Source organism: Falco cherrug, chromosome 3 (genome assembly GCF_023634085.1).
Source record: "Falco cherrug isolate bFalChe1 chromosome 3, bFalChe1.pri, whole genome shotgun sequence".
Taxonomy (NCBI): domain Eukaryota; kingdom Metazoa; phylum Chordata; class Aves; order Falconiformes; family Falconidae; genus Falco; species Falco cherrug.
Genome location: NC_073699.1, coordinates 98,633,577 through 98,644,561, shown reverse-complemented (window position 1 = coordinate 98,644,561; position 10,985 = coordinate 98,633,577). Strand labels below are relative to the sequence as shown.

The 10,985-nt window shown below is 41.5% G+C and overlaps 1 protein-coding gene across 1 annotated transcript in view; it reads left to right on the top strand.

Moving 5' to 3' along the window:
* The first annotated feature begins 219 nt into the window (after window positions 1-219).
* JARID2 (jumonji and AT-rich interaction domain containing 2) overlaps window positions 220-10,985 on the top strand; it is a 100,236-nt gene continuing 89,470 nt past the window's right edge. Inside the window, exon 1 of the mRNA XM_027799163.2 lies at window positions 220-361. The gene's annotated coding sequence lies outside the window, so the exon portion shown is untranslated. The remainder of the gene's footprint in view (window positions 362-10,985) is intronic.

Sequence of the window (10,985 nt, the reverse complement as noted above, 5' to 3'; positions counted from 1 at the left end):
GATTGGGGCCTTACAGTTAACCAAACCAGAAACACGCAGTCAGGTATGTTTTTATTGGAGTACCTCTGTGCAAAAGCAATCTTACCAGTATGTCTCTCTGCAAGATGGTTGCTTTGGACAGCTCTCTATTGTTAGTGTCACACATGAATTTTTATAAAATCCATTTGGCACTGGTAATGCAGGTTTTGAATATTGTGTACTACTTTGTCACATTTGCAGGACTTCTCACTAATGGCCAATCTAAAGGATTAGGACCGGGATCAGAACAGCTGGAGAATGAGAAGGATGATGCATCGCAGGTGTCCTCAACAAGCAATGATGTTAGTTCTTCAGATTTTGAAGAAGGGCCCTCGAGGAAAAGGTCAGTAGTGCATTATGTTTAAAGTATAGCCTTTCTGCTTTGTCTCTTTTGTGCTGTAAGGTTGTGAATATGTTTTGAGTAGGTCTGGTTGTTACAGTTGTACATAATACGCTGCTATAAACAGACTTGCCAGCATGGAGTCCTTCTAGTAACAGTGAGGATATAGTAAATTTTGCTTCATCCATTGGTGTAGATGGTTCTTGTTTTGGAAAGCATGGAAAATCAGGTGGTTCTTTTGCAGTAGGCAATCGCTAAATTAAATGCCTTAAGACTCTCTCCCCTCCTGCCCTTCCTCCTCCTCCACCAGCCTTGGTCTCTCAGGAACATGTCAATATGTATGTGTGTAATTTCAAGGAAAGCATTGCTGAAGTAGTTAGTGTTACTGTTGTTATTTTTAATTTTCTTGAATGAAACTGTGTGAAGTTAAAAAAATAAAACAGACGCTTCTGAGAAGAGGAATTGCATAGTAAGGCAGTGTGGTGGGTACTGGTTGCAAGGAACTACTCTGACATACTGCTTTAGCAAGCTGTCTCCTCTTTCCCAGAAGTCAGTTTATGAGGTCCTTGTTGAACTCTTATGAGTTCTTATCCTGAATGTGCAAAATGTGGCTTAAGATCGTAGGACTCAAGCCAGTTTATTATAGAAAATATGCTGAGAATGCAGGAGGCTGTCTCATTCTCTGTGTGAAGTAAGAACTAAAAACAGGCTGTCTGAAAAATGCCACTTGAAAGAGAGAAACGGAAAATGCTTTCTCAACCTTTTTCCCTCACAGTCCTTGCACCCTAGCCCCAAGCCAAAATGAACTGTAAAATAAAGTTCTCTTTCAAACAAAAGAAGTATTCCTATTTTATGCGTGACCTTATGATTCCCCTGAGAGACCTGATGGGGTGAGGACAGTGGTGCTTTCCTGGACACCCCCCTGTTCCTGTTTTTGTGTCCCCCACCCCTGGTCCCCACTACCTTTTCTACCTCCCAAGGAGCAAACTAGTTAATATGCCCATGTAACTTCTCTGGTGTATCAGAATAAAATTTGTATCATCTTCCATACTGGTAAAAGTTTTGTAAGACATTGATTGTATCCTACTGCTGGTCAAGAGAGGAGTATTTGTGTGTTTATTTTTGGTTTATGAGATACAATGGAAGCTTGAAAATTATTTCTGCATAGAAATTTAGGTGACATCCACTGTAGGTGTGATCCTGGGGGACAATGGTCATCATTTCATGGTGTTCCCACTGTTGTTTGCATGTTATCTTAAGGAATTTTTGCTGCCCTCTGCGCTTGCTTTGTCCCCTCGTTCCTCAGCCACGCTGACACAACCGCTTGCAGCATCACACCATGAGTAGGTTCAACGAGCTGGTTAAGATTAAAAGTAATAGTGAGAGGAAGACTGATAGAGGCTTATTGCCAGGTTTTTTTATTTTTGACCTGTGTGTTTTCATCTCTTGTTCACAGCATGGTTGCAGGGGCAGCCACTGGTGCAGCCAAGGGGGCATCCCCTTCGTCCCTTGGGGCTGGCAGGGGGCAGGAGGGCTTGTCTCTTATGTTGTCCTGGGCTTCTGGTATCTGGCACAGTCTAGCTTCAGAAATGAGTGGCATTGCTGCATCACTGGTCCCAAGAAACTACATTTGAGTATTGTGTGTGACGTGGTTTTTTGAGGAGTATTTGATACTTTTTGGCTGCGGGAATTCAGACCACTTGAGAAGCAGCTGGGTGGTTCAGGTCTAATAATAGGGAACTCAGTGCCTTCTTTTTGGGTTAAAATCAAACCAAACCAAACTCCCAGAACAGAAGCCAAGGTGAAAAATATTTTTCTGGCTTTTGTGGAAGGCAAGGCATCGTTTCTGTTCTTCATGCATCATGAACTGTTGAAATAATACTGCGTTTGTTGCTGCAGTTGCTGTGAAGGAGAACGTTCCTGTTTTGTTTCCATTTACACCCAACACAGACTTTTATCTACTTCTTTCCTCCCCCAGCTTCCTCTTTGCAGACAGACCTTTTCTGGGCTGCTTCTCTTAAGCTCTGCTGCAGCACGTTGAGTGTTTTGATGCCATCTTCCTTGTTTACTTTTAGGTTTTTTGTTTTGTTTAGCTGAATATGTAACGTTTCCTCAGTCCAGGTCATCTTGGCATCCCATGCAGAGTTGTGCCAGAAATATTGGGTGGACAAAGGATATGCAGGAGGATGAGGAGGGGAATGGGACTGAAATGGCATCTATGGGTTCACTGCCTCAGCTCGTCAAGATTTCAGAAATTGTGCCCTCCTTGTCTTTCCTCTGGGCTTCCTCAAAATCAAACTTTTCAATTGTCTGTTCAGCTGTGTGTACAACTAATGGCAGACTTGCACTAAAAATACACATTTAAACGCTGTAGCTTTAGCATGTACTTCGTGCAGTTTATCCCCCTCTGCAAAATGAGTATTTGTCTTCTTGAAATACTGTGGTATATAGCTGGTGTTATATGCAGTGAAATGATTTTAAGAATTAGTGCACTTAGTGAAGCATACGTGTTTGGAAAAAATTGTACACAACACAGTGAGTTTTGAGTACCAGGTTTCCTGTGGTGTTTGAACCATGCATTATATGTAAATTACTATTTCTTTTTTCTGTGGCTTGTGGGGTTTTTATAGTTGGTTGGTTTTTTTTTTTTTAGTGTATGGCAGGAATGTTTCGTTTGGAAACCTTAACCTGTCATCTTCTAAAGAAATAGGTCACTTGTGTTTCACACCAGTGACAGAAACAAAAAGAGCGCTAAGCAAGTAAGCGTAGTAAATAAGGGATGCTGTTGTGAGGGGCTCCAGTTGGTTTCATAGTTTAAGGCTCTGGTTTGACCTTGCAGTTCTTCAGTGTTATGGCAGGCTGGTGTTGTGGAAGCAAACAGTTTCTTCCCAGTTTTTTCTTCCCTTCTCTTCGTAGCTGTTGTATCTGGCAGTATTCTGGCCCCCAGGTCAGTCAGTTCAGTGAACTGATCTGGCAGCGTTTTCCCCCATGCTAGAGCAAGTCACGTTATCTAAACGGAATGGGGAGATAGATTCATGCATGTGTGCAGCATGTGTGTGTTTTCAGTTTGCACTTACAGCTGATCCAAACGCTTCCAGTTTCAGAGACAATTTGCACAAGAACCTGGAGGAATAGCAAGTGCCAGTTGCGGTAGCAAGCTGAGTGGAGGGTGAATTTGCTAGCAGTTAGCATTGCTTCGTGGTCTCGCTATGCCAGCTATCTCTGGTGTCGATTTTCTTTGGGTCAAAACTAGGCGGTGGATGCTCCAGTGAGTTACAAGTCAGAGGACTTAGCTGTAGGTAGGTGGGTGCTGACAAGCATCTGTGGGGGAGGTAAATCCCTACTAGCCTGCCTGCTGACCAGTGAAGAGATTAGTGCTGAGTAGTCCTTATTTCGCACATACGTGCCAAGCTGCATAACACAAAAGTAGAATCCCCAACCAAGCACTGCTTCAGGTTTATGATATCTATTTTTATTTTTTCCCCCAGTTTCAACCCTGTTTCCTAGTAACATAGCTTGATTGAAGAGCTACACGTGCCATAAAGAGAGCGTCATGATGGGACTCAAGAGATAGCAGTCCTGGTGGAAGTATGCTAATGTAATATAATGCTGCAGGTTCTGTTTAGAAACTGGCTTAGATACTTGTTTGATGGACCAGGCTTTTGAATGCGGTGGCCTGGCGCTGTAAGGCTTCAAATGGCTCCAACGAGTCTGTGAGTACTCGATCAGTAATTAACACCTGTGCTCTCTGGGGATGGGGGGAAGCTTCTTCCTACAAAGGCAGGTTTTCAGCCGGAGAAAGTCCCATCTCCGTTTATTTGTAAGCATAGCACTTAGATTGCAACATAAATCGTAGAGCAGTACTAAAAGTATGCAATGTGCCTTTTGTCAGTCAGGTGATGGTAAGGAGGAAAAGAAGTACATGTACAGCTTTGCCTCTGCAGAGTCTCCAGATCGATCCAAAAATTGTAAGCCCTGCTTACAGTAGAATTGGGGATTGGGAGCGGATTGGCAGTGGCAGTAGTGGCAAGCTCAGGACTTCAAAATACTTGATATGTTTGAAGTTTACACTCAAAGAATGGAAAATACTTGCTTTGATCTGAGCTGTGTGTATTAGTAGTGACCAGGTCTGGGGGAAAGCAGGGGGTTAATCCTGAGTAGTAAATACTACATTCAGCCATGAAACAGGTGTCAGCATTACACTAACAATTGACAAAAGCTAAGCATTCAAGTGTTGCACTGATTCTGTTGTGTATGGGGTGCTGTCTAATTCCCACCTAAGGGAGAGCAGTTGCTAGTTTGTTCAGTGCTTTTGGGAGAGATGAAAAAAACCCATTAGTATATCGAGCCTGTGTACCATCAGGCTGGATGGTCTTCACTGAGTAAAGATCGTGCGTTTTCAAAACCAGTAAAAACATGTAATTGCTGAAGGAGAAAGTGCAACTTCAGTGTAGCTGCATGTTCTTGTTATTAATCTCCAGTTTCCAGCTGTGATTCTCAGTTGAGAAGGTCAATAGGTAACAGGCCAAAGGTGTTTGGTCACTGTGCTGGATGCTTGTACATTTTTATGGGCAACTCTTAAGACTACAACCACTGGCAATTAATAACAGTGTGCAGAGACAGCTCTATGTTTTCCAGCAACAGTTGCTCACCTTACCCAAGAAGACACATGTGCAGAGCAGACTTTATGTGATAGTATGTTAATCTTCGGTGATAGTAGGCTATTGCTTGCTTCCTGTTACTAATCAGGTGGCTACTCATTTACATGGCCCCCTTCCCAGAAATGCACATGGGGTGTTGCCAAATGCACAAGGGCATTTATCTCTTTATCATGAAGTTCTATTAATAGAAGGCTGTGAAAAGTGAGAGGAGGTTATAGTCATTACAGCTTTAAATTTGGGTTTTTTTTTCATTGTTGGTAGAATATTTTCTCCATTAAGCGGGACAAAGAGATTTGTTTGGTTTTGAAGAAAAATAGGGTTGAAGAAATTTCCCACCCTTGTAGGAGCAGCAGAGCAGATGGATGTGCCCCCCTGGACCAAGGGTGTGCGCAGCTCCTGGGAGAAGACTTTCTCCAGTTCTGCTTCAGGGAAGGTTGCTGGTCACAGGAGAAAGGGACAACCCACTGGGAAGCAGTAGTGTTTTAAGCTGCCACTGCTAGACTGGCCAGAAATTACTTATTAGGAATCTTCTGAAGCCTCTAATACAGCAGATTTCTGCTAACAGTCTGAAGCACGTGACAGAAGTGTGCTTGTGCACTGTGGCAAGGCCAACCCACGGGATGTGCTCCTGCCCCTCGCCTTGGGCTGGCTCCCTGCTGCCTGCTCCGTTTCCCTGTTTTGTCTTTTCTTAAAATTTTTGGGTTTAGATGCCAATTTAACTTGCTGAACTGGCTCGCTGTGGGGCAAGATGAGTGTCAAGGTTTGGCAAATGCCAGGGTGGGAGGATGTGGCTGAGGAGGCGAGTGTGCGGGTCTCCTTGGGCTGGTGGCTGCACAGCTGCGAGGCTGGCAGGAGCCGTATTGTACCCTCAGCACAAAAAAAAGCCAGTCAAGGGTAGGCAAGCTTCTGCATATTAGGCAAGCTGCTAATTTAAGTGGTTTCTATTAGTGATCTATCCTTTTCAACTTGAGCTGCAAAAGACTTCCTTGCAGCAGAGCTGTCAAAAGATTGCGGGGACTTGGGATTGGTTTCTTTTTTCTTGTTTGTCAAATTGTTTTTATAGGTAATAATGAACAGGCTCTTTAGCACTAGACTTAGCACCTTCCATGCAAGACATAAAACAAGGTCAATCCTGTTCCCACATACGTAAGTTTGTGAAGGGATTTCTACTCAGCATTGTAGGTGATGGAGAGAGCAGTGTATTATGACTCAGGTGTGAAAGCGGGAGACTGCTCATAAATATCAAAGTGTTTTTCCAGGACCTTTTTAGTGAGTAGTCTTTTCACTAATTGAAACACTATATAATGTATTTGTGTTCAGCTGTTGCCTGCTACCACATAATGTAATCCCACTTATCAACCAGGTGCTTCTATTTTTTTTTTTTCAATTTCAGTAGGCTATGCAAATCTGCACTAATTGTTTGCTTATGAAGAACTACATTAATCCACAATAAAACCAAAATGGCAGTAAGATTTATGTATAATAATTTTGATTATTTTTCTTTACCCCCCTCTGGAAATTCTGATATGAGTGGAATATATTTTTAGTGTAGCACATTTATATTTAAATAACAAACCTTATAAACAAAACTGTAATAGTCCATTGCAGTAGATTTGCACAGGAATAGAAATAGATTACCACTTTGTAATGGAAGTCAAGGAGATCATTCCATGTAGTTTGAAAAGGAAAAAATCAGGTGATTAATGTTCCTTCAGTATTCTCATAAGGAGCAAACAGAAGTTGTTGACGTGGATTCTTCTATCTGACAGGCCAAGATACATCAAGGTACAAGAATCTGAACATTAACTTTGTTGGTAGGCAGCTCTGTAAATAACTTGTCTGAGTAGTGATATAATAATAATTCCAAAGGTATGGTTTATATCAGCTGGGAATTGTTAAGCAGTGTCCAATTCAGACTTGCTTGTTCTCACCTGCATCTTCTTTTCAGAAGTCAGAGCTGTAGGAAGAGTCTTCATGGGGTTGAGCTTGGGCTTGTTCCCTGAGGGACCAAGGAAGTTTCCAAAACCAGACGGGACAAGGGCAGTTGTTTCTGTGGTTCTGTGTATGGGAAATGCTCTTTCAGCTGCTTGGTAACAACCCATCCCTGCTGTCGTTCACTTTACGTGTCGTACGTCTCACCCCTGGGTATGACAGTCCAGATACTGACTGCTGAAATACCAGGGAGAGGCTGGTCCGAGCCAATGCAGGAAATCACTGATTCTGTACTGAAGGCACTTTTTACAAGCAAATTTGTGTGTCAGTGTGAAACAGTTTTTTTGATGTAGATAAGCCACTGTCTATATAAGACTCTAGCCTTATGTTTGGTTTAACATAACTCTTTGCTGTATCTTGTTTCTTCTGTAATTTCCCACGTGCATCTGTGCTGTTGCTTGATCTTATAGTTCACAGGCTCAGCCCAGTGCACAGACCATTGCCACTGAGAATTGGGGGAGAGGAGCCACCCATCCGATCTGATCCCTTTTAGAACCTTCTTGACTTTGTTCCTCTCTGTAAATTATTTTTCTATTAGTCCCCTGTCAAGGGAATAAGGCATTTATGGACAATCTACTTTAGTGGCATTTCAAAAAGACAGGTTGGCATTAAAAACATTTTCCATCGAGGACTGTGTCTGGACAGGCAGTGAGTGTTTTTTCTTCCCAAAGCCCCATGCTGCTTCAGAAGAAATGTTAGATGTGGTGGACATTCCCAGGGATTTTGTCATGTCAGCAGAAGTGGACTTGTTGCTGTGCCTTTCACTGTTTCTGGCTGTTGCTGCTGTTCCAAAGCCAGGCCAGCTCATCCTAAGTACTTGAAACATGGGTAACTTGAAGAAGTATGTGTGGTTTTTGCTTTGGATAGCATTAACCTCACAGGTAAAATGTTGCATGCTCACCAAACAAACACTGAGGCTCATGAGACCTCCCACAGCTTCGTCCGCTCACTCCATGAATCAATTTCCATGATCCTGCAGCACGAAGGGGGGTATGGGAGAACATTCACATGTGTTACAAATGAGTGTCCACTTGATCCTCCATTCGTAATTCTGCAACATGAACTTAAAATCAAAGCCAGGAAGAATAAAAAGGCATGTAATTGAATTTTGAAAATCATGGTAATGCCATGATTTTTTTTTCTATTAGATTATTTCAAAGAATGGGATTCTATTTTAAAATTTTGGTTCCTAGAAATTAGCCATCCTAGCATTTGCAGTGGTCTTATTCTTTTGGAAAAGAAGAGGTTACTTAGTGAGAAAACATTCAGCACCATCATCAGGTTTGGGTAAGATTTCAGAATTAAATGAAACAGATTCAGCTTCTTGCATAAAATGAAAATTTGAGCTTAAAAGATGTCAACAGATAAAAATAGTTGTAGCAAGAATAAAAGGCCAAGAAAGGAAAAGTAGGAACCTGTTCCTGAAATAAAGATGTAAAATGCTGTAATATTTGGCAGTAAGTAGTTCTCTTAGATTAAACTTACTAACAATTTTATGAAGTAAGGCTGCTTTTTAGTGGTCTTCTGAAGTGTTATAAAACGAAGAATATGGGAAGAGAAGTACGGTATGATGATTCTTGCTTATTTTTTACTTTGTAGTAATACTGGGTTTGTGTAATCTTTAGATTCAGTTGAACATTTGGGGTGTTAAGGCTGATTTGCCAGGGGAAATTTTTCATTTTGTTGTGGTAGGCTTGACATGATTAATAGGTAGCATTACTATAGTTTCTCCAGTGTCCAAACAACATCTCTGAAGATCTTGCTGCTAACTGCTGTAAGACCTAGTTTGTGTTTTGACTAGTATTTAAGCAAACTGGCGATGGGAAAGCATCTAGTTTCTTTTCTGTGGACGTTTAGAGGAGATTTACCATGGGCTGTTTGCATACGACATCATTTCTGCTATAATTCTGACCTAAGTGTTTTTTGTATGTGTGCCGAGTTAAAAGTCTGGGTTGGAATAATATTGTTCTTTGTGCTCTGCAGAGGTAATGATTTTACAAGAACAAACAGAGCACCATTCTGATATTTTAAAATGGAAGTGTATTGTAACATTAAGATGTAAGTATATTTGGAGGTTTGGGGTGTGAGGTTTTTTTTTTTGGGGGGGGGTTAGGTTTTTTTATTATTATTATTTATTTCTTTATTTTATTTTGTAAGTATTTGAAGGTGCTGGTTTGGCATACATAAACTATAGAAAATCTTACCCTGTATGTACCTGTGGCTGATCTGGATGGTGCATGAGTGGTAGGATTATATTCCTGACCTGTTCCTTGCAAATGGCAGTGTGAGTGTGGGCTACTGCTGATCCATCAAAACTGGCTGCAGGGGGGTGTGAGTGTTGTTGCGGGTCAGACCAAAGCAGATGTTACCCCAAGGAGGGAGTGAGCCTCAAGACTCCCAAATGGATGAGGGGTGTGGGGTGGTGTGAGCACTGGTCAGAAATAGGACAGTCCTTGTCACCAGCGTTGAGGCTTTGCAGTGTGAGAGTTTTCTACCTCTGAACTGAATTTGAAAAGCATAGATCTTTTTTACTGTAAATATCTTCTCTGGAATCTTCTCAGGTCTCTTGTGTTAGAAAAATCACAGACATTTTACATATATGGCCTAGCTTATGCTGGTATAGTGCTTTTCCTTTATTTTCTTCCATTGCTGCATCCAGTAGCACAGGATTTCCTGAGGGAAGCTATTTTTTTTTTCTTCTTCTTAACCTGATAATTTGTATTTTTGCTATGTTAATGGTGTGTTTATTGTTAAATAATTTGTACAGTAATGGCCATGTCATGATTATGTTTTGATTTTATGCTTTCCTTCTTTGCTTTCCTCTCTTGGTATTTGTTCTTGGCTCTGATTAAATAAACTGAAACTTGAGGGATCATTGACCACGTGGCAAATTATTTGCAAGTTGTAGTCCCCCCAGTTGCATTACAGTCTATTTCTACTGGTAGTATCCTTCTTTTAGATTTCAGACGAGTTCTCCCCTGAGTTTCATAGTGGTAGTTACTATGGAGATGACCATCCGCTCTTCCTCTTCTCCTCCCTTGCCCTCCTCCTTTCCTGGAGCTCCTGCAGCTGTTATTTATCTTTTCAGTATAAAGTAGATTTTGTACAGACCTCGTTTCTAATGTCTCTTCTATTGCAACATGTCATTTGCCTGTAACGCTTTCACCTTCATGAAATCCTGGAGACATTTGTTTATGTGAATGAAAAATTTGGCGTATGAGTCAAGAGTGAGGAGATGCCTGGTTAAAAGGGTCACTCCTGGAGCTATTATCTGATTTGATCTTTCCTCACAGTTGAAGAGCTGTTCATCTGAGTCATAATTCTGCAAAATGAATTAACTGGTAACGAGTGCGTGTGTATGTATGCTGAGTGTCTAGGATAGAGTTTAGAATTTATTTATTTTAAATGGCAGCTTTTGGAATTAAATATAAACATTCTGGTGCAAGTTAAAATTTCTCTCATGAAGAAATGAAAACTTGAGACAATACATCGTTAGCCTTTTAAGTCTGAGAGACTTTTCTTTGCACCTCATCATAATTTTGATAGCTCTTTATACAACTTTGTATATTGCAGTTTTAACAGAGAAACGTGGATGTTTGGGTAGTTGGCTATTATGCAAGAGATAGGATTTTTTCCTTTGCACATATGCAGTTGTGTTTCTCAACCCCTTGTCTTGGGGAAGCGTTGTTTCACTTGGTGTCAGTGGTTCGTTGTGTGAATGGGAGATTTGAAATGAGCTCTCCAAACAAGAAGTTCTACCACAAGTACCTGGCCGAGGGGCGTCCTGCCCAGAAAGCCGGTGCAGCTGCACTGTTGTTCTGATGAACGCTTGTTTCTTACGGTAGCTGCATCTTCAGAGGTTTTCCCTGTTCCTTTAGGGAGACCTTGCCCAAGGTGATTACGAATTGCCATGTTGCAGTCTTTTCCTTTGGCCGCTGAGCTCTGGCACCTCTCAGGTGTAGGCTCAGTGGGCT